The sequence below is a fragment of the Anser anser genome, assembly GCF_964211835.1.
Source record: "Anser anser genome assembly, chromosome: 1".
Classification (NCBI taxonomy): domain Eukaryota; kingdom Metazoa; phylum Chordata; class Aves; order Anseriformes; family Anatidae; genus Anser; species Anser anser.
The window spans coordinates 93,156,149-93,180,995 of NC_139720.1; the positions used below are offsets into that span (position 1 = coordinate 93,156,149).

General features: G+C 39.5%; 1 long non-coding RNA gene across 1 annotated transcript in view; it reads left to right on the forward strand.

The window, feature by feature from the left end:
- LOC310892988 overlaps positions 1 to 24,847 on the forward strand; it is a 106,794-nt gene that overhangs the window by 42,483 nt on the left and 39,464 nt on the right. The gene's annotated exons all lie outside the window — the stretch shown is intronic.

Below are 24,847 nucleotides of genomic sequence, written 5' to 3' on the forward strand. Positions count from 1 at the left end.
CAGATTCACAGACAAAATTTTGGGTTTCCAGTCTGAGGCACCTACGGCCAGATTTTTCCAGTGTGCTCAGCTTTATCAGTTTAAAGCAGAGTTCAGGTCCTATTGAGCTTGGTTGCAGCTGCGATACTCAGCATTTCAGCAAATCAGGCCCCAGGGTATGAAGTCAGATACCCAGAAAATAAAATGTGCAAAATTACTTTGTGCTTAGAGGAAGTTTGCTCTTTGCTGCTTCTGACTTCCTCTATTCCTTCTCCTTCACCCTGTCTCCCATCTCACACTGCCACCTTGTTCCCCCAGGGCTCCCCAGGGTTTCAGGGACTTGCAGCCAGGGCCTGTCCCACCACACCAGCCAGGAGCAGGGCAGGATGGAGGGCATGGGGTGCAACCCTGACCCCAAGCATCACACACCTCCCTGGGGACACGGAGGGGCCCAGGCTGGGCTATAGTGTCCAAAGTGTCCAACCACCTATGGATGGGTGTCAGGAACAGGACTGTTGAGGGGATCCAGGGTCTGGCACAGCTTTGGGATGGACAAGCACTGCAACAAGTCAACATACAGGGGGTGGGCTGTTGGAAGATGGTCAAACGAGGAATTTAGAAATATTTCCTGGGCAGGTAGCCATGGTGTTAGGGAAGTCGCAGTGCAGGTGGAGTTGATACTTCTGAGGGATGTCAAGTTAAATAAGAGGAGCTTCTGCTGCTACATTAAGAGTAAAAGGTTGAGCAAGGAAAATGTGGGACTGTTGCTAAATGGAACAGCTGATACAGTGACAACAGACAGGTAAGTCTGAGGTGCTCAATGTTCTCTTTGCTTCAATCTATACTAAGTCTCCCAGTCCTCTTGCTTAATGAAAGGGTTGAAAGTGGTAGAGAATGATCAGCAGTAGATAAGGAGAGAGTCAGGGTTGGCTTGCAAGGACTCAACCCACACAAGTTGAGGAGGTCATCAAGAAAACAGAGACAGGCTCTTGTCTGTGGTGTGTGGTGAGAGGATGGTAAGCTATAGGTACAGGTTGAAACAATAAAGGTTCAGCCTGCATATAAGGAAAGATTTTTTCCTGCTGAGAATGGCCAGGCAGTGGAGCTGGGTGCAAAGCAAGGATAAGAAGGCTCTATTATTTGGAGGTTTTCAAGAACTAACTGTATAAAGCCCTGATAAGCTTGGTCTGGCTTCTTGATTTACCCTGCTTTCAGCGGGAGGTTGGACTAGGGAACTCCCCAGGTCCCTTTCTCCCTGAATTATCATCTTGTCCTGCAGTTTCAGCTCTTCTCTTTTTTACAAGCACTTTTTCCTAAACAACAAGTCATCTAAGGTTTGGCTGTGTTCTTGCCGACATTTGAACCATGCTGCTTTCTCAGAAATGTAATTGCAAGAAATCTACCCGACTTTGGGCTGGCTCATGCACAGCAGGGCAGGAATCTGAGAAAAAAAAAATGCATTTACTGTGCACTTTTACCTGTGCATTTACTTAGATTTTCCCTACACATGAACCAAGAGATTCCTTTCTTCTCTTCTAATGGACTGCAATGATGTGAAAACTGGAGTTTTATTCATGGGGAGAGGACCACAGTTGTTTTGAAATACAGGGATGCTGGTGCTTTTCAAAGTTAGATTGGGAGAAAATGACAGACGAAGAAAATGAAAGAGAAGAAAATGGTGGGCTTTCTCTTAACTCCATTCTCATATTTCTACTACATAAAGGAAACCATTACCCAGCAATAACAGCAAAACATGAACACTGAGCACTTCCACCCAAATAGTAGCGGTTTCACACAACTACAAGCAATACAAGTAAGGCCTGGTACAGAGAAAAGCCTTATAATAGCTAATGCTCCAAGTCATGTAGAACAAGGATCTGTCAAGAAATGCTTTTGCACGTTGCTTTCCCTTTATAAAGATACAGAAAGCAGGAAATGAACTATTGGAAAGAATGACACATCTACACTGGCCTCAAGCATTGTTCTCTTGGGTGCACAGCCTGAAGCATCTGCCTCTTCTCCATAAATTTCTGCATATTCTCTTTTTGTGTGCAAAACTGTGGATTACATGAAAATAAGAAAAGTCCTCGAGCTTTTCTGTCTATAAACAGATTTCAGGAATTTCAAAGGTGATTGCCAATGAAGATCTAGTTTCAAGACTGCACAATACAAAAACATTGTATATGTGGAGAATTGTACCCTCTTATTTTGTTGTTCATTTTCTTTCAGCCCATAGAATAGTTTTCAGCTTATTTGAGGACAGACGACATTATTTTTGTTTAAGAGCAATTTAATTCAGTTTTATATACAGATGCAGATATATGCATGTATACACACACACGTACACAAACAACATTTTCAAATTAAACTAAAAGAAGCCACTTCTAACCTGAGGAAAGGAATACACACATGCACACAGACTTGCATTATTAACTAAGTCAATTTTAAACCCCGAGAGGCTTTGCATCCTTCACTAGGTGCAGTGGCATAAATATTATTTCCTTAGTTGCACTCTTGTTGGTGCCAGTGCCGAAATTCATATTAGGGAGTACTTCATTTCTAGAGTGGAGGTCTCTGCTGAAGCAGTGTCAATGCAGGAAGGCTGAAATCCTGCCACAGTGGCAGGAACCTGTACACCCTCTCTGCATCCCCTTCCTGGCAGGAAGCATCCTCCTCAATAAAAATTCTTAGAGTGAGCAAACAGGGTGCAATGCTCTCACTGTGCAAATATGTGCCAGTCAAATGAAAGTGTTGGGGCGTAGGTGGGGCTTACTAAACTTCGGCTGCCCAGAAAACAACAATAACAGTCAAGCTGTAGGCAATAAAATATTTTCCAACAGCTTCCGGTTTTAACATGTTCGTATCTGGTCGCAATGAGCAGTGCTGGTACCCTTCTAGCCCCATGCTGCCCACGGGTCATGAGCTGGGAAACCGCTTTGCACCCTGGCCCCCAGTTTCACACTGAGCCATACCCTGCAGCATGGCTGAAGTTCAATCAGGAGGTGAATGTCTGTGTAGATGTAGGTACAGCAGGCTTAATCCCCGGAACTTTAATTTCCTTCACTTTTACAGGCTGGCAAAAGGAAAAGGTAACTTTTTCTTTTTTTTTTTTGAAAAAGGGAATGAATCCTGTGGCTGTAGGGGATGGGCTTCATTGAAGTAACTTTCTATTTACTATCGAAAAAAGAGAGCTTTAGGTTTATTGGAATCAGTCTGTGAAATAGCACAGAAAAAGCAGGTCATCCTCCTATCTCTCATTTCCTCTGCCTCTTTCCTACCCCTTTACACGATTCGAGGGGGACTTTTTGACATCTGCTCTTCAATTTGGGGCTGTTCTCGACACTAATTTTTAGTTTCACTGGGAGCATTTGAACTCTTGAATGGCGCTTCTCTTATCATCACCACACCAAGTAGTTATTACTACAAAAGAGGTGAGAGATAGAGAGAGGTGCTTGATACTTCCCAGCTGAGGAAACTGCTGCTACTAACCTGCTTTTTTGCAGAAGAGTGAGTCATGCATTAGGGTTGAAATGAGATTTATTTATCTGAGCTAGAAGAAATAAATAAAAATTGAGAACAAACAAACAGTAGTCACTGACAGTCAGTTGGTACCTAATGAATCATATTCTTGGGTTAGCAAAGGTTCAGATGTTTACTGAGTAATTTTTTCCTAAGTGTAGTTGCTCTTGGAGACTTCTGTGCTGGTACTAATACTGTGATTATAACACTCTTTATCTCTTAACCCTCTTTGCTTCCTGCTAGGTAATTTTGCTTCTTTAGAGAAATCAAAGGAAAATATATCTTTTTATGACAGGAAGGAAGCATCGTGTGTGCATTGAAAGTCTGTCAATGACATGCGGCTTGCTGAAATTTTTGTCTCATAACCAGCTTATGATTTGGGTGGGACACATTCATGGATGGCAGACCCTGCTGGTGACTTGGTCCTGACAATTATCCCGATTTTCAGTTGCTAAACTGCACTAAAAAGATGAAGACATATACAGAATACTTCTCTGCTACAACTTTGCTGTGCTGTCGGTTGCTCTGCTTGGCCCAAGACTGCTACACAAGGGCTGGGGCTGGTGTGGGGTGACACTGTGAAGATGAAGGTGCTGGAAAGTCTTCTGTCTCTGTGCTCAGATAAAGCCCATGCTGGGGAAGAAAAGGAAAAAGCTCTGTTTAGGAAATTGTTGTTTCTTTAAATGGGAGATAAAAATCTGGGGAAATGTTTTAGGTAGAGGCTGTTCAGTGAAGGGAAGAAAGACTCACGGTAGTTTTCAGCGTTAATCTTGTTCTCCTTTTTCTAACAAAGTTCTTTGTTCGGTTCAGAAGAAAAGATGAATAAGAAGGGGCAGGATGGAAGTATAGAAAGCAATGAATGCTGGAGAAAAGGTAAATCAGTTATGCCTACTTACTGTAGTACAAACATGTAAGATAATAGGATATTGGGAATGTGTCTGTCAAAGCAAAGGAGCCAGGGAGAAAGGGCAAATACAAGTGCGAGTTACCTATTTTCTGAGTTCAATGTCCAAAGCAGGCATTCATGAACAAGCCTAGACTGTTATTTTTAAGGTCTGCAATACAGTTGTTGAATTCCACATTGATTCCAGGGCAGAGGTGACTGAGATTTGTAAAGGTACAAAAGTGCACTGTCTCAAGGTGACAAATCAGTTGTCTAGATCCATTCAAAGCCCATACATGCTACAAAAGCAAAGAGGATATGAGTGATGTCTTTGTAACCTGGTAATCCAAGGCCAGCTCTGGCAGTGCACAGGAAAGTCCCTGGGCCTTAGCTTGGTGAGAAGCGTGTTATTCAAGGGGGCTGCTGTGGAAGATGGAAACCCACTCTGTGCAGCCCACAGTCCCGTGGGTCTGCACAAAACTCTGTTCTTGGGTGGAAAAGAAAAAGGTGCCTAACTGTGCAAGAGGGAGGGAAGGAAAATGAGCATCAAGACTGCTTACCTGGGCTTGGGCTCCATGTGTCCCACTTAATGTGTCAATATAGCCCTCACGAGGTGCAGCCCACAGCTTCCCCAAAGTCCTTGTCCAGCTTGGCAATGGCGGGTGACAAAGTGCACAGGGCTGGTTGGGAGTTACTTCTCCTGCAGACACTTGGTCAGCAGGAAAGTGTGTGAGGTGCTGCCCAGAGGGCCTAAAGGGAGTAAGAGTTTATGGAGATGACATTTCAGTTTATGGGAAGCATTAGGAATGGTATTATGCAATCACTTCTGGACATTATCTTAAAGGCTTCTGGACTCCTACTAAGTGTAGAAAAATACATTGTTAGAAGTACAGCTGTGGCATTTAAGCTATTTCACTGCTGAAAAAGAGTGGAAAACAGATCAACACAGACATTGTTTTTTGTAAACCTTGACCCAAGCTTATAGGATGTTCTTGAAATGGACACACACAGATGCGAAAGAGCACAGAAATGATGCTACTTGGCAGCTTTGATTGGAATAAATCACAATTGGTAGCGTACCCTCTCGTAAGACAATCTTCCCTCCTTTTGCTTCGAAACCCTTCTGTTACTTGTGAGTCATCAGAGGGCAGTAGAATTACTTTGGTGTAAAGTTATTTACTTGCAGACTTCTGGTAGGCTGTAGTGAATTATAGTTACTGAACGAGCTTTTATCTAAGGTTCCTGCAACTGAGCAATTAACTTTCTGACTCTTACACTAAAGCAATTCATGTAAACAGATTGTGGTTATGAAGGAAAACACTTAACAAGTCATAAATTGTGAATCAGTTGTTGATTTGTCCTTTTTTTTTGTTTCTTTTATTTTCTGAACAAAACATAAATTTTCTGCCTGTAGTGGGGTGTGTATTTTTTTTTCCAGAATAGTGAAATTTGCACGTCTTTGGGATATAGAAGAATCTCCTTAAAGAGTCATGGCTCCCAGCAGTTTACCATGTAGGGCAAGAGGATTCCTCTAAGGAACAGGCATTTGGGGAATTGTTATAAACAAGATGCCATCCCTTACGACGGAGAGTGAATTTGTAAATTTATAAGCAGGGAAAGATTACTTTGCATTTACCATGAATGAGAAGATGTGGCCATGTAGCTAATGTGAGGTAGTTCAGGCTATATAAATTGATCTCCTTATTTATCCTTCCTAATTCCATGAGTAGCCAAGCCTACAAGATAAGTAACACAGCTTCTTTGCATGATGATACTTTTATTCCTTCGTGCTTGCTTTGCAGAGCTCGGCAACGTTGCCCTATAAAGAATCATTAGTATGATAGGAGTTGCCCCCATTTAATAGATGGACAGTGTCAGACTCTCTACAAAATCAGGCCTTGCTATATGTAGACATCTTTGACTCACAGCTGCAGGATGGAGATGATAACTTTAGGAGAATAATGATTTTCCTATCTCTTTCCTTTAAGACTAGTCCTTGTACCTTCCCTGAAAGATACTGCACTATGAAGCTTATGGAGCAGAACATGATAAGAAAGGACTTCTCTGACTCCTTCAACTGCTTAATAATTAACTGTATGACCTCTGTTTAGAAGTAAAGCCAAGCTAATTAATGCATACTTCAATTGAGTATATCACCTATAACATGACTGTGATGTATAATGTAAATTTAGGAAATATAAGGATTGAGTGTGGATAAAATGTTCCATATACACCATGACAAGTATTATAAAAGCACTTTTTTGCAAATGTCTTCTATCATTCATTTTATGGCACTTTGCATCACTATGTAATTATGTATAATTGCTTGTAAAAACACTTAGACTTCTGGCCCCTTGTGGTGCAACTTAGTGAGAGAGAAAAGAAAGGGTCAGTGTTCAAATAAGGTATGACATTTTGTTGCACTAGTACAGCATGTTCCTTGGAAGTGGAAATATTTCTGTAACACCTCCCACAGGAGGGCTGAGTGTGGTGGTCTACATCGTATGTAATTTTAACCCAAACTTGAAATATTTTCTGCCGCCCACTGCTTTTGCATCATCATTAGCTTGCTATCTGAAAAAAAAAATGCTTCTGATCAATTAGAACTCAGAAATGTCTGCTGGCAAGTTTCTGAAAGTGATTTTAAAACATCTTCACAGTAGCCATGTGAATCAAATGAGTGTGGTTATCTCCATTTTCAAGGTAGAGGTATGGAGGAAAACGCGGCGTTAGGCTCCTCTGTATGCAAGGTTTTAGCAGAACTGAAGATGGTCTGATGTTCTTTCATCCTGCTGTGATGGATTAGACCAACAGGTACGTGCTTAACCTCCCTGGCAAGTTTGTCTGTTGTTTTAACAGCAGGCTGGGCTTTTTCACTTTAGGTACGCTTACATGCACAGAATTGATTCTGTGATGGTTGGTCTTTCAGCAAGTAACTGGAACCTTCATGTAAGAAGAGAAGATAGAGTCCTTTTTCTTTATGAATCTTTTCACAGGCGTGGACTATCTTGGTAGTTAGCTTTGTTATTTCACAGTTGTGGAACGTGTCATGATGTCTGAATAACTGCAATTACTGCTCACCTTGTTCTCTGTGCTTTGATTAAAATGCTTTTAGGTATTTTGCAAAATCCTAAGATAAAGACTGATATGCAAACAACATCCCTGAGGTAAATGGCAGTAAATGTTCTGTATGACATGCTTTGTTTGTGAGGTGCTCAGATAACACCGTGATTAGTGCCTGGGTAGACAGATGGGTTTTGAATGTTTTTCTCTGATCCTTTACACAGTTAGATCTTATATTTTTAGAATTGATTTGAGATCAGGTAGGACTATTCAAGCACTAAAGGTTTGAGAGAGGTTGTACTGTTCTAGTGTCACAAAGGCAGGTAAAATGCAGAAGAACAGTGAGGGCTAAACTGAATTTACCATGACAAATAGCAAATTGCTTATGAGTCTAGATCATATATGGAATGAAAATGCACTGTTTGGGCTGAAAAAGAACATTCAATTTGTCCTTCTTCAGTCAATCTCTAATAGAAGCAAGAGTTTATCTGTGGGAATTCCTGGACAATTGGTTGTGTGGCAGGAAGGCTTTCTGCTTCCATGTGAGTAAGGTGGATCTGAGGTTGCTGCTTTCCTTTTGCAGATCCAGTCTAACAGTGAAGATCTAGGAAGGAGTCCCCCTAGGATGGCAGATTTAGAGCTTTCATTATAGGGACATTTCTCAGAATGAAGAAGGAAAATCAGAAAATCAGTGCAGGAGAAGAATAAGGAACAGCATAAAATTAACTCAGATACTTCAGCTTTATTGATAATATGGGCAGAGGGTGTAATAAAGATAGTTGGCTCCTCTGTCTATTCAGTTTGGTTACATAGCTTGCCATAGTACATTCTCCCATGCTTTTATCTTTGTGATGTAACTCAATAAAAATGTATTGTGGCTTTGTTCATTCCTAGGATATGGTTGAACTGAATATTTAAAGGTGTCTGTTTCCAGGGAGCTTTCACCATTTTCACTGTTGGCTTTCACCATTATCATCATCAAGAGACACTGGATTTGCCTCTTGAATCATCAGGTGTCACAAGTCATGGTGACCCTGACACCATGCATGGAAACCCTCCTGATAACTGCAGAAAGGGAAGGTGGAAGTCAACACTAATATTGTCAAGCCTGACTTCTGTCCAAGTTGTGAATCTACATTCTAAAATTAAAGTAACTGTGTAAATATGGAAATTGTTTCAATGCCAAATCTTCATTGCTGATGTCACTCCTGAGCATGCCATTCAGGTCAGAATCACAGTGAGATATAGCTGGATCTCAGATTTAACTTACTTGCCTTTCTTCTTTATCCAGTTTTGGAAGGTATCTCTACAAGTAGTGTTTCTGTCGTAAATTTGGGTTCTCCTTTGGAGTGACATACCAAAATGAGGAAACCACCTCTTAAGTTGTTTCTGATTAATGCTCACTTTACTCTCCAGATTATCAATAGTTGCCTATTACACTCCAGTGTTTCACTTCCTTGTCCCCAAAGAAGAGTAGCCTCTAAATTTGTGTTTGCAAGCCCGAATCTGAAATCCATGACAAGATACTTTCTCCAAAAGGCAGTTGCTGGCCCTTGTCTGTCTTAATTCAGTTTTGTAGGAGCAGCGTCATGTTGCATGTGTTGAATTTCAGGCAGTTGAGACAGATGTCTAATGTAGTTGACCTGTCTACATAAGCCTTCTGAACAATCAATAGAGGCAGAAAGGCTTTTGCAGTAGAACATGAAGTTTGGGTCACCTCCTGAAGGTCTTGTCTTTTTGGGTTAGCTATGTTGAAGCTTATGGACACCGACTCTTCAGGTGAGCACCAGAGTACCCCAACTTCGCCACTCTACTCCAGACCCATGCTTCTCCTAAGACTTTCATTCCAGTTATTTGACCTTTTTCCTTTTTTTTAATTTATATATATATTTTACCCAACCTTTTCTAACATTTTTGTCAAAGGGAAAAACAAGCTGTGGTAGTTCCAAAATACTGACATACAATATTTCCATTTTTCTGTATTTCCATCTATTCTTCTGGCCAAAAATTATTTGCTGTATTTGATCCAGATTTGTGAAGGGCTCTTGTTGCCTTGGAACAGTGTTTTCTAGCAAAGAAACCATTCCGCTGGAAAAATATTCAAGGTTAAAGCCAGATATATATTAAAGTAGATAGCTTCTGTTTTTCCTGTAGTCTTTGGATAAACACAAATTTCAGTCTTACAGGCTGTTAACCTGGCATATTTCACCAGTTTGCAATTCAGAGAGCATATGAGTAACATTTCAGATAAATAGAGGAGTATCTTCCCCCTTTTAGGATGCTGACTCTACCTTCCTCAATCTCCTTCTGCTGATCTCCTCTGGGGGAAGAGAATTGAGTATACTAATGACAAAAAGGCAAATGTTCAAACTCCCTCAAGGAGCACTTAAAAAGCTGCTTCATCACAACAGTGTGACATGGACATGAATAGAGGATTGTTCTCTTACTTCAGATTCCAAGCAGCCATCGACTTTATTGCATATTTTCACCTATGTGAGTTACAAATTAATGACAAATATGTTTGAAAGCTAGTCATTACCTCAATCAGTCAATTATTCAAAGGATGTATCAGTGTGATTAGTTGTTCTCGTTTAATTATAGGAACAATAATTAGCTAATAAGGGAGTCCCATCATTCATATAATACTGATTTTCATTGTTTTAGAGACAATAATTAAAAAAGTCCCTTGAATCTATATATTGAGAAAATACCCTAGATTACTTTTAAAACAACTTTATGAAGTTGCAGGAAGGGCTTTACGCTCTTCTAACTTTTCTGGCCAACCTTATGCTTCTTCCATCTTCTCAACAGTAAATCCAGTTGAAAATTAATTAACGTATCTTGAAATGTAGTCTTTGTAGTGGATTGCCTTCAGAAAGTTGAGTGTCACACAGATGATTAGACAACTTGCTCTATTTAATTACCTTGTCCCTGGACAAATATAAAATGATGCCAAATGCTGGCAAAGAAAAATGGATGTGTAAAAGATTATATCCTGTTCCTATAAAGACAAAATCTTCTCTGAAATTTCAGATGCAAAACCATGGGATTTCATGCATCTCTCTAAAATTAGCACTGGAGGAACAGACGTTTTGTTTAAACAAGATTCTGTCTGTATATTCCTTATATTTGTGTTTCCTTCTTAGGACCTTCTGCCCCAACTTGTTACACCTTTACAGCTCAGTCAGTTTCCTGAGTCCTAAATACAAAGTGAAAAGACCCACATCTTCATGAGTCAAGAGGCACCTAACTCACAGTGACACCCCAAAATGCATTTGCGAGTCCAGCCCAGCACATCTGGCTCACACATACATGGTCAAACCAAGGACAATAACCTAGCATTTGATGCTGAAGCCACTCGATGCACTTCCTGTGCCAATGACCAGTGAGGACAAAACAGGTCTGAAAGAAGCTAAGAACTTTCCAACAGCTAAGAGGCTGACTGTAAGGCTAAGAGGTCCTTACTTGTGGTTAAAAAGAGCTATTCCATATTTTCCCATATCCACAAGCCATGCTAATCATGTTTAGCTGGCACAGGCAGCTAAACCACAAAAAACTAACCTTACAAAACCATGCAGAGTGAGAGGAGCATGGTCCTCCAGCAACACAGGGCAGTGGGATCATTGCTTTCAGCTGCTGCAAGCTGCTCTTTCTGCTTGCCCCATCACCCGTCTGTACTGTAAACACAGGCTATTTCTCCTCTTATATAGTGGCTGAAAACTCTTCAGCCACTCTATGTAAGATATGAAACTTGCATTTCAATTCTCCTCCTACCACTATCTTGTAATCAAAAGTGACCTTGGAGGGTCATCTTCATAGCCACACGTGGACTTCTCCCAACTCCCCTACCTAGTGAATGCCCTAAGTGTTTCTATCCCATGCTGGAGACAAGGTTTTTAAAGACTCCCCCTTCTCTCCAGCTCTCCTGACATTTTTAAAAGCATATGATTATCCCAGGCTTTTGGTTTTAATCTTTTTCATTTTCATTTTACCTCTGTTTTTACCCTGAAATTCTCTCATGATTCCTGCTCTAGTTCTAACTGTCCCAGGAAGCGATTGCATCAACAATACACCTAATTTAATTATTTAAAACTAAAAATAAAAATAAAAAATAAAAGATTGATAAAGCCCTGTGAGATCTCAGACGACAACGATCATCTTTAACTTCACATAGTGTAGTGGTCAAAGCGTTTAAACAGAAACCAGGACAATTTGCATCTGACAAAAATTCCCTCAGAAAATCATGTAAGCTCTGTATTGCAGCCTCTATATGCGATATAGGATTTATACCTGATAAGGTGGTGCAAGACATCTATATATTGTATTCAGTATTTTTTAGCTCTCTATTTCCTTATCATAGCCCCTGAATACTAGTCACATAACTTGGACTCACATTTTCAGTGAGCTCCCTTGCGTGCTTTTCACCTTTCATTATTTGTTTTACTTTGTTGTACTGGATAAATAAAAGAAAAGTTGGAGGAATGCAGAAATCCTGTTGTATTGAACTTTTGGTACCTAGTTCCATTAATGTTCTAATCATCAAAAACATAGTTTACATGTAGCTTTTGGACTGATTTTAAAGAGCTCTTTTCTAAATAGTGAGAGGAGTAAGAGCCCTTGAACATTCAAACTGATGTTCTTCAGTGCATAGATCAAACCATGACATTGCACCAGTTTCTTTGCAAAAATGTTTAAAGGTCTGCAAGTTCCGTCTGCATATAACACTGTAGAAAAGTGAGCATTTTAAGACTGATTTATGTGAGCTCTTTGATAATTTTCTTTGGACATATGTGACACTCCCTCGCCAAATAATACCACTCTTGATTTCCCATTATTGCTGTTGTTTCATTGCAAGACAGCTGCAGAGCCCTTTCCTGTATCCAGTATTGAAAAACATCCCACTCCCCATGATGCAACTTCACTTGATAACCTGATAGTTATTTTGTCTTTTCCTTGCCCCTGCTGCCTTCCTTCTAGTTCAATCTGGACAGCTTCCGACTCATACCTCAAGCCTCACCCTCTCTTTGTTGTGAATATTTTTCCCCTTCTTTTCTATTTTTTTTTTTCTGCTCCATCTCAAGCGGTAGCCACAAAAGGAGGCAGGGAGGCAGATATTACTTGAAGGCAGGCATTACTGCTGCCAAAGGGAGAAGGTAAAATAGATGTCACTTCTGAAGAGAGAGAGTGAGATAGACGGCATGAGTGGATGCCTCACCATTGCTGGGACTTGGCAAACAGAGAGGTGAAGAGCAAAATGAAAAACTGTGGCAGCCGCAACAACTATGGAAAAAAAGCTACAGCAACAGGAGGGAAAAATACTAAATTAATTTTTATGAAAGCTGATGAACTTGGGATATAGACAAATTGGGGTGGTCACAGCCAAATACACACAGCCTTGGGAAGTGTGGACATAGCTAATTTCACAAGTACAGAGTGCTGGCAGGGAGGTATTGATGCTCTGCAGGGCAATGTGAGCCTGCAGGTATTTTAAGGAACTGAGCCAGTCAAATTTGAACTCTCATATGGGCACCATTGCTTATAGAAGACATCCAGTAGCTAGTTGTCACCTATCTATACTTAAAAATCTGTGAGATGCTGAATCTTACAGCACCTGAGAGTTGAGATCTGTGCTGGAAAGACATGTCCAGCTGTGGGATAAAGGAAAGTCCAAGGGGAATACACTGTGAAAGGGGATTGCCAGTAGTGAGGGGGCAAAAAGGTAAGGAGAGAAAGAAACAGCATATTTGGGTGAAGAAATGCTCAAACTGATAGTGTTAGTGAATCAGAGAGTTTTGAAATTACAGTATATTTTCAGCTCCCTGGGATTGCTCTTGCATAGGCACAGTGTCCTGGCAGACACTGGTGCTACTAACTAATTCTGCCATTCTTTGCCAGTTTTTGAAAATTTCATGCATGTACAACTAAATAAATAAATTGGTTCTTTTTCTTGAAAGTCATATGACTTTCTTATGCTGGAAAATATAAATAATACAAGTGACATTAGATCAATGTGATTCAGTTATTTTGTGTAATCTTGAATTTAACCTCATTGGCAAGAACTTGGAGAGACATTCTGATTTTTTTATTATTATTATTTTTTTTCTTCTTGCGCTCAGTTTCATTATAATGGACACCAGGAAGCATTAATTTTGCCCCTTTCTCCCAACAGCTATAGCAAAACACCTGTAAGTTATTTTAAATGCATTTCTTGGGTTTTATCAGAAGTGCCTCCTGTCTTCTTTTGATGCATGTACAATTATATACAAAAACCCACACAGTTAGTATGGACTAGACAGATACTTGCAATATAATCTTCCTGTGTAAAAAATTATCCGTAAATCTGATCCTTCTTGAACATTAGAACAGTCTCTTTGATAAACGGAAAAGAAAATAAAGAAAACACATGAGCCCAGAAACTGAAAAAATAAAACTCTGGCATGCTGAAAGAAGGAGGGGTGAGGAAAAAGCAAGTCTAAAACCTCTCTCCTGAAATCTCCCCTAACTGGCAAATCCCTTCCGTATCACAACAGTACTGCAGCACCATGAGGAGACAGACTCTCCCTTAAGCAGTCAGTATCCAAACAGTTCTGTGTATTTCGGGCCAAAGCAAATACTTAATTTTGCTAGAAAACTACTCAAACCCCAGAACATTTCATGGTAAGCACACGTAATCTGCCTCCTCTGCACAAGGAGACAGGAAGCAAACAGAGGGAAATTTTAGCATTTGCCAGGGAAGAGCTGTATAAAATGCAGAAGATAATCAATGTACAGGGTTGGTCCAACAGAAAATTTTCTACTCACATAGACAGATGGATGTGGTGCAAGTGCTCCTGCTCCCTGCTGGCTGTGACCTAGTGGATAGCAGAGAAGCAGTGCTCCTCCACATCTTTACAGTGTGGGCTTGCACAGCAAGGGACATGCTAGGGCTCTCAGCTGAGAGATCGGGGACAACTGTTGCTATTTCATTCCCAATTTCCAGCATTTCCTCAGATTTAATTCATCTTTGCATGGCAAGACAAATGCCTACTTTCCAAACATGGGACATTTCCTGTGCTGAAGCTTGTCCTGAAGAATTTTAGCAAACTCTGTGAGTGCAGGACACCTTTGGGACCCACTCAACATCATTCATGTGTTTCCATGCTGTTTAATTTACTGCTGTTATCTATGTGTTTTAGTCATCCTGGAAATATTTCTGTGTCTTGATAAATTTTTGTGGTTGTGATAATTAATACCTGCTGGATAAAAGGCGTATACATAAAGTGCTAGAAAATGTTATATGTTTTTGTGTAGGTAGCTGCATGTAGATGCAACCACAGGCATTCAATAATCATAAAAAGAGTATGAATGTTGAATTCAGACCCAATGTACCTATTGAGCAAAATGCCAACAGCAGCTATGTATTGTAAAAATCGGGGGCATGTTGCAAGATTATATACAGAGCACACAAGTAAATGACTTGCTTAGATTATGTTATTATTGCTGGTGAGAGTAGCTCACATAATTGTTCTGTCAAGTAAGTTTTTTACATCACCAGTTAGAAAAATGTGGGGAAACCTGTTAACCCCACTTGTTTGACCTGTTCCTGTCAGAACTATCTTTAGTTTGAGCTTCAGAAGCAACAAACCACATATAATCTACGCCCCCTTTCTAACATTATTATCCCCCCTGCTGTTTTAATTTATGTGTTTAATTTTGGTTTTCTGGGTGCAATATGGCTAATTGCTTGAGAACTGTGCAACCTTACAAGTGAAATTTTGCTTTTATAATTTGTAGCACATCAAGTGTAATAATGTACATTTAATTTCTCAAAAAGATAATTATGCTAATAGAATTATTTGAATAAAAATTCACACTTTATTCAGGATAATGTCCTCTACCTCTTAATTTATACTAATGTAGGTCTGTATGGAATTTTTAATAAGCTACTTCAACCCAGGGCCAGGAACGGCTGGACTGAAGAAAAGGACTGACAGGACTGAAATGGGATTAAAAAGCTTCAGAAGGCTTTGTAGCAAAAGCTTTCAGAAGTGATGCAGGTACTGGGTTTGGATAGGTGCGAGAAGATGATGTACCCAGCCCTGGACACGTGGGCGGATGTGGTCTTGCTATGTTTAGCTTATAAAGGCAAAATAAGGAAGGGAAAAAAGAATTTGCAGTTGAGCAACTGCATTGCATGCAAGATGCAAGCCTTCACGCAGGCAGCCCATCACCTCCCCAAACTGTGTGGCACCTAATGAGGGCCAGCGCCTTGTGAGACTGACTCTTGTTGAGCAGAGACCCTCAGGGGCAGGGAACCCAGCCTCTTCCAGCAGCCTCAAAAGGCATCTGGGTGGAAAGGAGAGGAACAGCACCTCCCTCAAGCCCCAGGGAGATGCAATTTATTTTTAAGGCCATTCATTAGGCACCAGTTAAGCGTGAGGGCTTGGAATGGGCTCGAGAGAAATAAGGCACCGCAGGTACTTGCTGCCCAAGTGGCCTCTTTGCCAGAAAAACTCTATTTCAGGATTTGAGCAGCATCCACAGGAACATTTTTGAAGGATAATTAAGCTTTTGGAGCTGGGAGGGGCTGTGCCAAGGCCAGGCTGTCCAGGAGGCTGCAAAACTGGCCCAGCACAGGCCAGTGTCTCATATTGCTATTGCCATACAGGGGCGATGCACATTTGGGCCATTTCATGCTCCCAGGTCCTTGGCACGCAGCTGAAGTATCCCGAGAGGTGCATCAGGGCCTTTGCTTTTCAAGGATGGTCACCAGATTGTTTTTCCTGGAGATGTTAGGCTCCTTGCTGTGTAGGGAAACTCTTCACTTGCAGTTGGGAAAGGCATGCCTTCAGCTAACCCCTCCTTGCCTTCAACTTATAGGAGCCCTCTGCAAGTGAAGTGTTAAAGCAGTGCCTCACTGAGTTTTCTCTATTTTATTCTGGAAGAAATCAATTATCTCTGTGGCCAGGTTTAAAAACGTGTGATATCCCTCTCCCCAGGTGAAACTTCCCTCCCCTGCTTCTTGCACACCTTGCTTAATGAAAGACTGTCTGATACAATCTTACGAGCACTAAAGCACACTGAAATCTCAAGCAGCATTATACAGCTATTGTTTTTAAAATTGCACCGCCTTGCACTTGCAACATTGATTATTGCATTTGTAGTAATTCCCTAGATTTGGAATGAGATAACTATTGTAAATCCCTTGTGAATTGCTTAAACAGCGAAGTATGATGAATGGAAGTTTCCAAAGGTGGTGACTTTTGTATTAGGTTAATATAAAAGACCATGATTAATGCCTAGACTGTCAGTTCATATTTTCTGCCTTAATTATTTCAGGACTTTTTTTTTTTTTTAATGCTATAAGTGTATTTATAGGTGATAAAAAAGCAGGATTGACAGCCTAAGAGCTTGAGAAACTATCCATGGAAAGGGCATGTACAAGCAGTGGGTTTTTCAAAACTCCTCTGTGTTTCTTCCCCTTACCAATGTGTGTGCCTTCATTCTTGCTCTGAACTAAGTTATCTGCAGGGCTGGTGATTTCAAGGTCACAAATAAGGAGACACTTTTTGCAGTGTTTCTGTAATGTTGAGATCTATTTGCTAGAAAAGAGGGGGGACTGAGGTCAAGCCTATTCATTTCACAAACACTGGCCAACATTAATATCTGAATACTTTCTTGATATCCCCTTTTAGGTACGGGAAATAGCTTTAATATCTCGGATACCACATTGTGGTAGCAATTGCCTTTTAATGGTGATCCCTGCAGGACATCAATCCCTAACTAGTGTTACTTTTTACCGAAGCTGAGGTGGTTTCAAACAGAAATTCATAGGTAAAAGATTCCTTGTCATATGACTAATTTATTGAATTGTATGGTTCCACTTAATTTTGGAAATTCCTTGGGCCATCGACCACCACTGATTTTTAGGTAGAACTCTTCACTGATTTGATTGGGGAGTACTTAAAAAAATGGTTGGATAATATGTCCTCATACTTCTATGGAGTTGAGTAACTTAATGCTATCAGAACATTTTCATTATTATTTCTGAGACTTGCTCTTTTTTTTTTTTTTGGTTTTGTTTTCCTTTAGTAGCCTTAAACACAAAGTGCCTTATAACTGGGGAAGTGAGAACAAGATTGTATGAAATAAAAATGGCTAAGGATCTTTACTGAAAACACATATTGAGGCTATTTTTACTTTCATTGCTGAGTTTTGCAGAATAAACAGATTACAATAAACAGAATACAGAGAGGTGATAACATTATTATTATTATTTATGCAGTACTATAAATGTGCATTCTGCTTAACAGACAAATAAAAGACTTCTCAGGAGATCACTTCAAGTTCAACTTCAGCATAAAGTACAACTTTCTCTTGAACATTTCCTTTTTTTCTTAGTCACAAGGAACAAATGTTTCAGATTTGAGTGCATTAAACTGAGGAATAGAAATCCTTATTTAGGCTCAAAAAGAAAGTGATTTGATCAGCACTGCTTGAATGTACAGGCCAAAACCCATTCTCTGATAAAAATTCTCCTGACAGCAGTGGAGACCACAGCTGACCCAGCATTCCCATCAAAGCTGCTGGAAACCAGGAAGCCTTGAACTTTTGAAAATTAAGCAGATTTTTAATGTTCTAAAGGTGATGGCTCACTGCAGGTCATAACACCCCACAAAAATTGTTGCAACATATCAAACTGTATATTTACAATACCACTCACTTTCAACTAAAACTTCAATCTTTAAAAAAAAAAAGTTATTTAATTTTTTAAAGAGTATAAACACTGAAGTGGTCCAGGCCTAGAGAAGGTCTTCGAGGAAGGAAAATCTTGGAGACAGAATTGATTTAGAAACACCAGTTGGAGCATTGGTCTGACTCATGAAAGACAATTGTGTAAGCCTGTCTCCTGAGGTGTTCAGAAGTACATGAACTACTGTTGGCCATAGACACGAGCTGGGACCCTCCAGAAGAACAAAATGGTTCAAATGAACAGTTTCAAAGGAAATTCACTGAAAATATTAAGCAAGTAACGCAAGAAATTTAAAATATCGCATTAAAATACCAGTTAAAATAAGTGCTTATCTACGATAATGTTAATGTATTTCAGAGGGGAGAAAGAATGTTTGTCAGAAACATTTATAAATTGCAAGACAAGAAGAAACACTGGCTGGTGTAGAGTTTGTTACGGGTAAATCATGCCCAAACATCAGATGTTAAATCAGGAAGGAGCACAGATTTAATTGTATCTGCAGCTGAGAGCTCTGTCAGGATGCAAGGTTTTTGTATCTTGGTGGTGTGCCAGAGGGACGCCGCCTCAAAGCAGTCTTTCTTTTATAGCCTAATTGCTAATGTAAACCACATTAATACAAATGTGGCAAGCAGATTTATCTTAATTTATAACCCTCTCTCTTTGTGAAACTAGATAGCACTTCTTCCAGATAGCCTTTTTCAACACCTGTGCCTACCTGTGATCTTGAATGCACCTGTGCCTGAACCTGTCTGTTCTTGAATCCTGTGGCTAGTTCCAGGTATCAGACATAAGGAGTACATTGCTTCTGCAGCTTCCTGGCTATAGCCACTCCTTTAATTGCTGCTTCTTTTGACATCTCTTCTCAGCCTTTCCTATCCTAGGAATTAAACTCACAAAGCCCAGCTAATGATGAAACTTTCTCTATGAAGCATTTTAAGGCCTACTAAAGGCATGTTAGCATCTTTACATGCTCTCTGGCTTCTCTTGACAGCTGCAGGTGCTAAGACTATTTGCTGTTTCTAGGGTGTAGTGTCTGTGTCTCTCTCTGGTGGGAGCTCACCTGATCAAAAGAAACAACTATCCAAAGTTATTCACTCCATGCTTTTCCATAGTCAATGAGGGAGAAACAGGCAGGTGTGATGTACAATTTGTCTAATCGTGAAGTCAACATCTGATCAAATGGCTAGTGTGCTGAGAGTATATTTCTCTCTGCTTTATAAGGACGGTCTAGTCCAGACGCAGACATTGGCACTGAGAATGACTAAGACACACTGAGTACTTTGTGCCTGTCTCCCTTGTACCTGCTGTTGGGGCACTGAACACGTCTGCAGCAAAAATCAATGAGAAATAGTTCCCCACTAAGAATTTCACACTTACCATTCAGCTTGTCATCCTTACACGAAGGTATTTGCCCCAAGACAAATAATAATAAGTATTCCCTGAATAAACATGCTCAGAGCAGGTCACCAGTGCTATACTTCGGCTATAGCCCTTGCTCACTCACACAGATGTCAAAGGAGCAGCTCCCCAGAACATAAAGTAAAGTTACTCTTTCTAATCTTCACTATCAATTAGCTAAGGATTCATGAAGTCCCAGATAAGAACCAGTGGAGGACAGACTTCAATATATTCTAAATTTGTACCGCAAGAACTTGTTTTGAACATATGTACTGTCCATATCCATAAATTGTAGGAGTAAACAGAGGGTGCTCCATTATAGCATCACAAAAATCTTCCAAAAAAACCCCCGTGGGAGTCTTTAAGTCATGAACAAAAATCAAATTGTGAAGTTTGTATTGAATGCTTTACTTTCAGTAGGAACATGAGGAAGCCTATCTTTTGAGAAACAGAAGAAAAAAATGGCAATAATTCTCACTTCCAACCAAGTAAGGCCCAACACACTTTGAAATAAGTGTAAGTGGTAACAATGTTCTAGCACTGCATTATATTCTGAAATTGCAACAACCAGTAGACTGGAAATGTGCATTGTTTCAGATCTCTACATATGTGCTTGTTCTGTCATGGCCAAAACGACTGTAATGACAGGTGGTAGGCCTTTGCTTCTCAGCTGTTTATCTGTAATGATTCTGACCACTTTAGAGCTTTGGAAGTCTTCCTTTTCTATTGGTCTTGCACATGGATTAAACCACACTGGAAACAACCATACTGGGAAAAAAAATAATAAATCCTGACTCCCGTGAATTCAGAAGGAATTCAGTAATCAAGCATAGCTGAAGTGGGATTTCCCTGACAATCTGAAACAACTAGAAGGAAATAGCAGCAACCTAGATAGAAAGTTTTATAAAACTAAGGAGAAAAAAAACCTGTTCCAGGGATTAGAAAACACTGAAGCCAATTGTGTTGAATTGGAGCCCACCTTCTGACATACTTTACAGTCCTTCCCAGTGTGATAATTGATTTCAAATGCCATCTGAAAACACCGGAGGATGATATCCAGAAAAAGGGGGATCTGGTATACCTGGCTGACATTTATTATTACAATCCAGTTTCTGAGCAAATGCTTTTGGACACAATCCTTTTTCTGGCCTGAAAAATAAGATCAGGAAAATTATAAAGCAATTCCAATGAGGGAAATAAAAATTGACCCAGATGTTTTGTTTTAATTCTCAATCAACAAATAGCTTCTAAATAAACTAACAGCCTCTAAAGCTGTTCGAAAGCCTGATACAAAATTTCTGTTTATGGAGTAAAGGAAAATTCCTTGTTCTATATGGAAAGGGTTTAGATAGTGTCCCAAATTATGTTTCAGGTAGTTATAAAACTGACAGCTTTATATCTGCTTTGCCTTGATAATCCTTCCCAAAACTATCCAGCAAGAGGTCTGGGTGCTCTGAGGATTCAGAGGTAAAAAGATGTCTCCAAAGTGGTCTTATTGCTAACTTCATCTGCCTCTGGCCTGCATCCAGCAAAGCACTTACATTTGTTCTTCAGTTTGAAATTGGCTTGGTGAAGTCAACAGGGCTTCTCATGTATCTGCAGTTAAATGCTTGCTTAAATGATTATCTAGATCTAACCCCTCTGCATCAAGACTTGAAGTACCCACAGTAGTCATCGTAAGGGAGTGCCTTGTTATATGTTTCCGGCAATCACTTTAATGAGTCACTTTTCCCTTGGGACATACACCCTGTCATTTGACTTGCTGCATGATACTTTGGTTCAAGCTCAAAAGCTCTTCCGGCCCAAACTCTTCCGGTTCAGTCCTGCATCTGAACAGCCCCACTCAACCCAATCAAACACCTTCTCAGTACCCAAAGAGATTTACCACAAAAGTCTATGCCCATTGCTGGGGACAGCTGACCCTCAGAAAAGCCAGCATGGCTTTTACTTGAAGAACAACTTGCTTCTCTAGCTTTGCTCTTACTTCTACAAATCCTTTTATCCTTGATAAAGAAATGTCTACATGATGAAACCAAGTGCAGTCTTCTGGTGAACCTTGTTTGAGTAAAAACCTAATAGCTGGCTTGCAAGCTAGGGAACTAACTTTTTGGTTTTTTTTCCTCAGAACTTTGTAAAAGCTAATTGAAAAGCAATCACAGTGCAGTACTTAATAGGCTTTCACATTTCAACAGCAAACAATTTTTTTCAGTGTTCAAGAGACACATCCCAGGCAATTTACTCCCTTTCATAGAAGGTAGGTAGTTTGATCTTGGTTAGGGAGAAGGCTACAGTATATCACTTTTATTACCTACTTTGTATGAGGATAAATGTTTTATAAAAGTTCTGAAGATAATTTCTTATGTCAGGGAGGGTGAAACTTAGTTCTTGTACTCAAGATGTTTTAATTAGTTTTCCCCGAGTCTGTTTTCTTAGTTGTCTCACTACAACTGGATCAGTTTTATTACCCTGAAGAAATAATTTGCTCTTATTAAGACCAAGTACTCTGTTCTATAATTTAATATGTTGCATTCATCTCTAACGTTAAAAGGCTTGAGCCAAAGTTCACTGAAATCAGTGGAGACTCTGCTAGTGACACCAACAGGCTTTAGATCCCTTTGAGGGAGTTTTAGTCTTAAGAAGCATCTTTACTGCAGCTATTATGTGCAGCCTCTCTAACTTGGATATTATGGGAGGTGTAACTATGGTAGGACAGGGCTCTGTGGGGCCAAATGGTGAGTATTTATGCAACTCCTTGAGCAGGTGTTTTTTCTTTTTAGTTTGAGCTGAGTTTTATGCTGCCATGGTTACATTACTAGAAATACCTGCCCCAGTTAGCTTAAATTTAGCTTATGTATGGTTACGCAAGTTGAAGTTACTCCAGTATAGACACATTTACTTTCCCTAGAGGTTTCTTGTATTATAGTGATATGATTTTATACCTTATATCAGAGATATTTCCCTGTCTGGTTTTACTTCATCACTGGATGGATCATGCTTCTGCTCATCTAGTCACCCATAACACACAGTCTTCTCTAGCAGTATTGTCATTTTCAGTTACAATCTATTTTCTTTTTCCATTACTTGAAAGGGTTTTGATACCCCTCCATTTCTGATAGGTAATTTTTTTTCTAGCCACCTGCATTTCCCTGGTGGATCTGCTAATAGCAATAAATTAATCCCTAGATGCATTATAGCATGGTTGAGCACCATTATATTGACAACTGAGCCAGAAAAACCCTTCTAGCTCAGTTCCTTAGAGAATGAATAATAATAATAATAATAAAAAAAAAAACCATCCCAGAACCCCAGAACTACAACAATATTAGGCAGTATAAGATCTGTGTTACTTGCTGGAAGCATTATTTTTCTCAAACCTTAATCTTGACAAATGTATTTCAGAAGTGTACAGTATGCTTGTTTATCATTCTGAGAATCCCGAGGATATATTCTGATTTCAAAACAACAATTAAAATACTACAATGAACACCATAAACATTACTTTAACAAGAGAGGAAGTCCCTAGTTAGGTTCATTGATATTCAGCAAGGGTAAATCTTATTTCTGTAAGCAATTTGATGTACTCAAGCGCAGTCTGCTTTTGTCCTGGTTTGGTATGTCCAGTTCAAAATGCTCCACCATATCCTAGTGTGTCATTATGGACTAGATCCAAAGTTTGTTCAGACTAATAAGGAACTGCCTAATATTTTCAATCTCCTTTGCCTTGTACCAAATGGAGCTAAAACCTTGCCCTCTCTGGCTTGTCTGTAATGCTCAATTTTTTCAATATGTAATAAAGATTTCTGAAGATATGAAATATTGTGTTCTCATTTTCAGTTGCTTTAATTTTTATTTATTTTTTTAATTTATTTTTTTTAAAGCTTGTGAGGATTTAAAGTAGACTTAGATCTTCTTCTAAGTTTCTTCTCAGTCATGACAGCCACAAGATTTTTTTAAGGAAAGCTCTGAATTAACTGAGCGAGGCATAGAGCGCTCTGGCTGCAACAACAGCTGCCATGAATCCTGAAATTAATTTTCACATCACGGTGCTGGAACTCTTCCACCTTCTATGGCCTCAGTGCATGGTCTTCATGAGAAGGGTTACCAGGACTTCTAAACATGAGGAAAAACGAGGGAACAAACTGAGTAGTTATTAAGAATAGTGCTATTTTCCTGATGAAACGTGACTCATGCTGACAGTGAAGATTCAAAGTACTCTACAGATTTAATAGTCATAAGTAATATTTCAATAATGATAAGTGATACTTGAGAAAGACAAATCTTGAAGGGAAAGAAATTCTACCCAAGTTTGTTCAGATACTTCTGTATCTTTTATTTCATGGGTACCTTTACCACAACGTATATAAGGAATCAGTTCATAGGCTTTGGGGACTGTTGAACTTAATTTTTAAGTCCAAGTCCAATGTATGCATGTGTATATACATGCCAGTTTTATTCCATACACTTTATACTTTTTTTTTTTTTTTACTTCAGAAGAGATGTTATTTCTATTGATATGCATGAACCGATTAAGTTAATCACCCTGATACAACCAATTAATGATATATATTCTCACATTATCTTGAAGAGTTAATGAAGAATACTGTTGGCAGGCATATTTTTAACACTCAAAATACCTGTTACAAAGACATGAGCTCAGAAACCAAAGGCGGCGTAGAGCAACTTCATGACTTGCTGTCTTTTCTTCTTTGGGAGGTTCAGAAATACAGTGATTCAGAACAAAAAACAAACAAAAACACACTTGTCATGAATGTGCATATGTAGAGAAAGAATTTATTATATAGTGGTTATAATTTACCACAAGCTCATCTGAATCCTACTGCCGGACCAAAGAAAAATACTTTCTCACTGTAATGTTGGTGGTGTATCAAGCTATACATTCCTATATTCCTTCTATGTATGCAAGTTTAGAAGCTAATATCAGTGTTGATGTAAAATAAAAGTAGGATTTTGTTCTTGCACTTTTTGAAATTAGAAGTATGTTTAATTTTCTTCAATAATTCTGTTTTTTAATGAAGTTAAAGGATGCACAAAGTATCCATTTCTTGACTAGTAGACAGAAGGGGAAATTATCACTGGGAAGGAACATTATTTGCTTTTTCAGCATGATTTTTTTTATCTTCAAATCTAAATCCATTTATTATTTTCATCCTTGCTCTATTGAAATCTTGGGGCAGGGGAATGCAGGCAGCTGGATGTACCTCCAAGCACACTCAGGTATTCCAAAAATCCTCAGGTGTGAGCTCCTGGGGTGA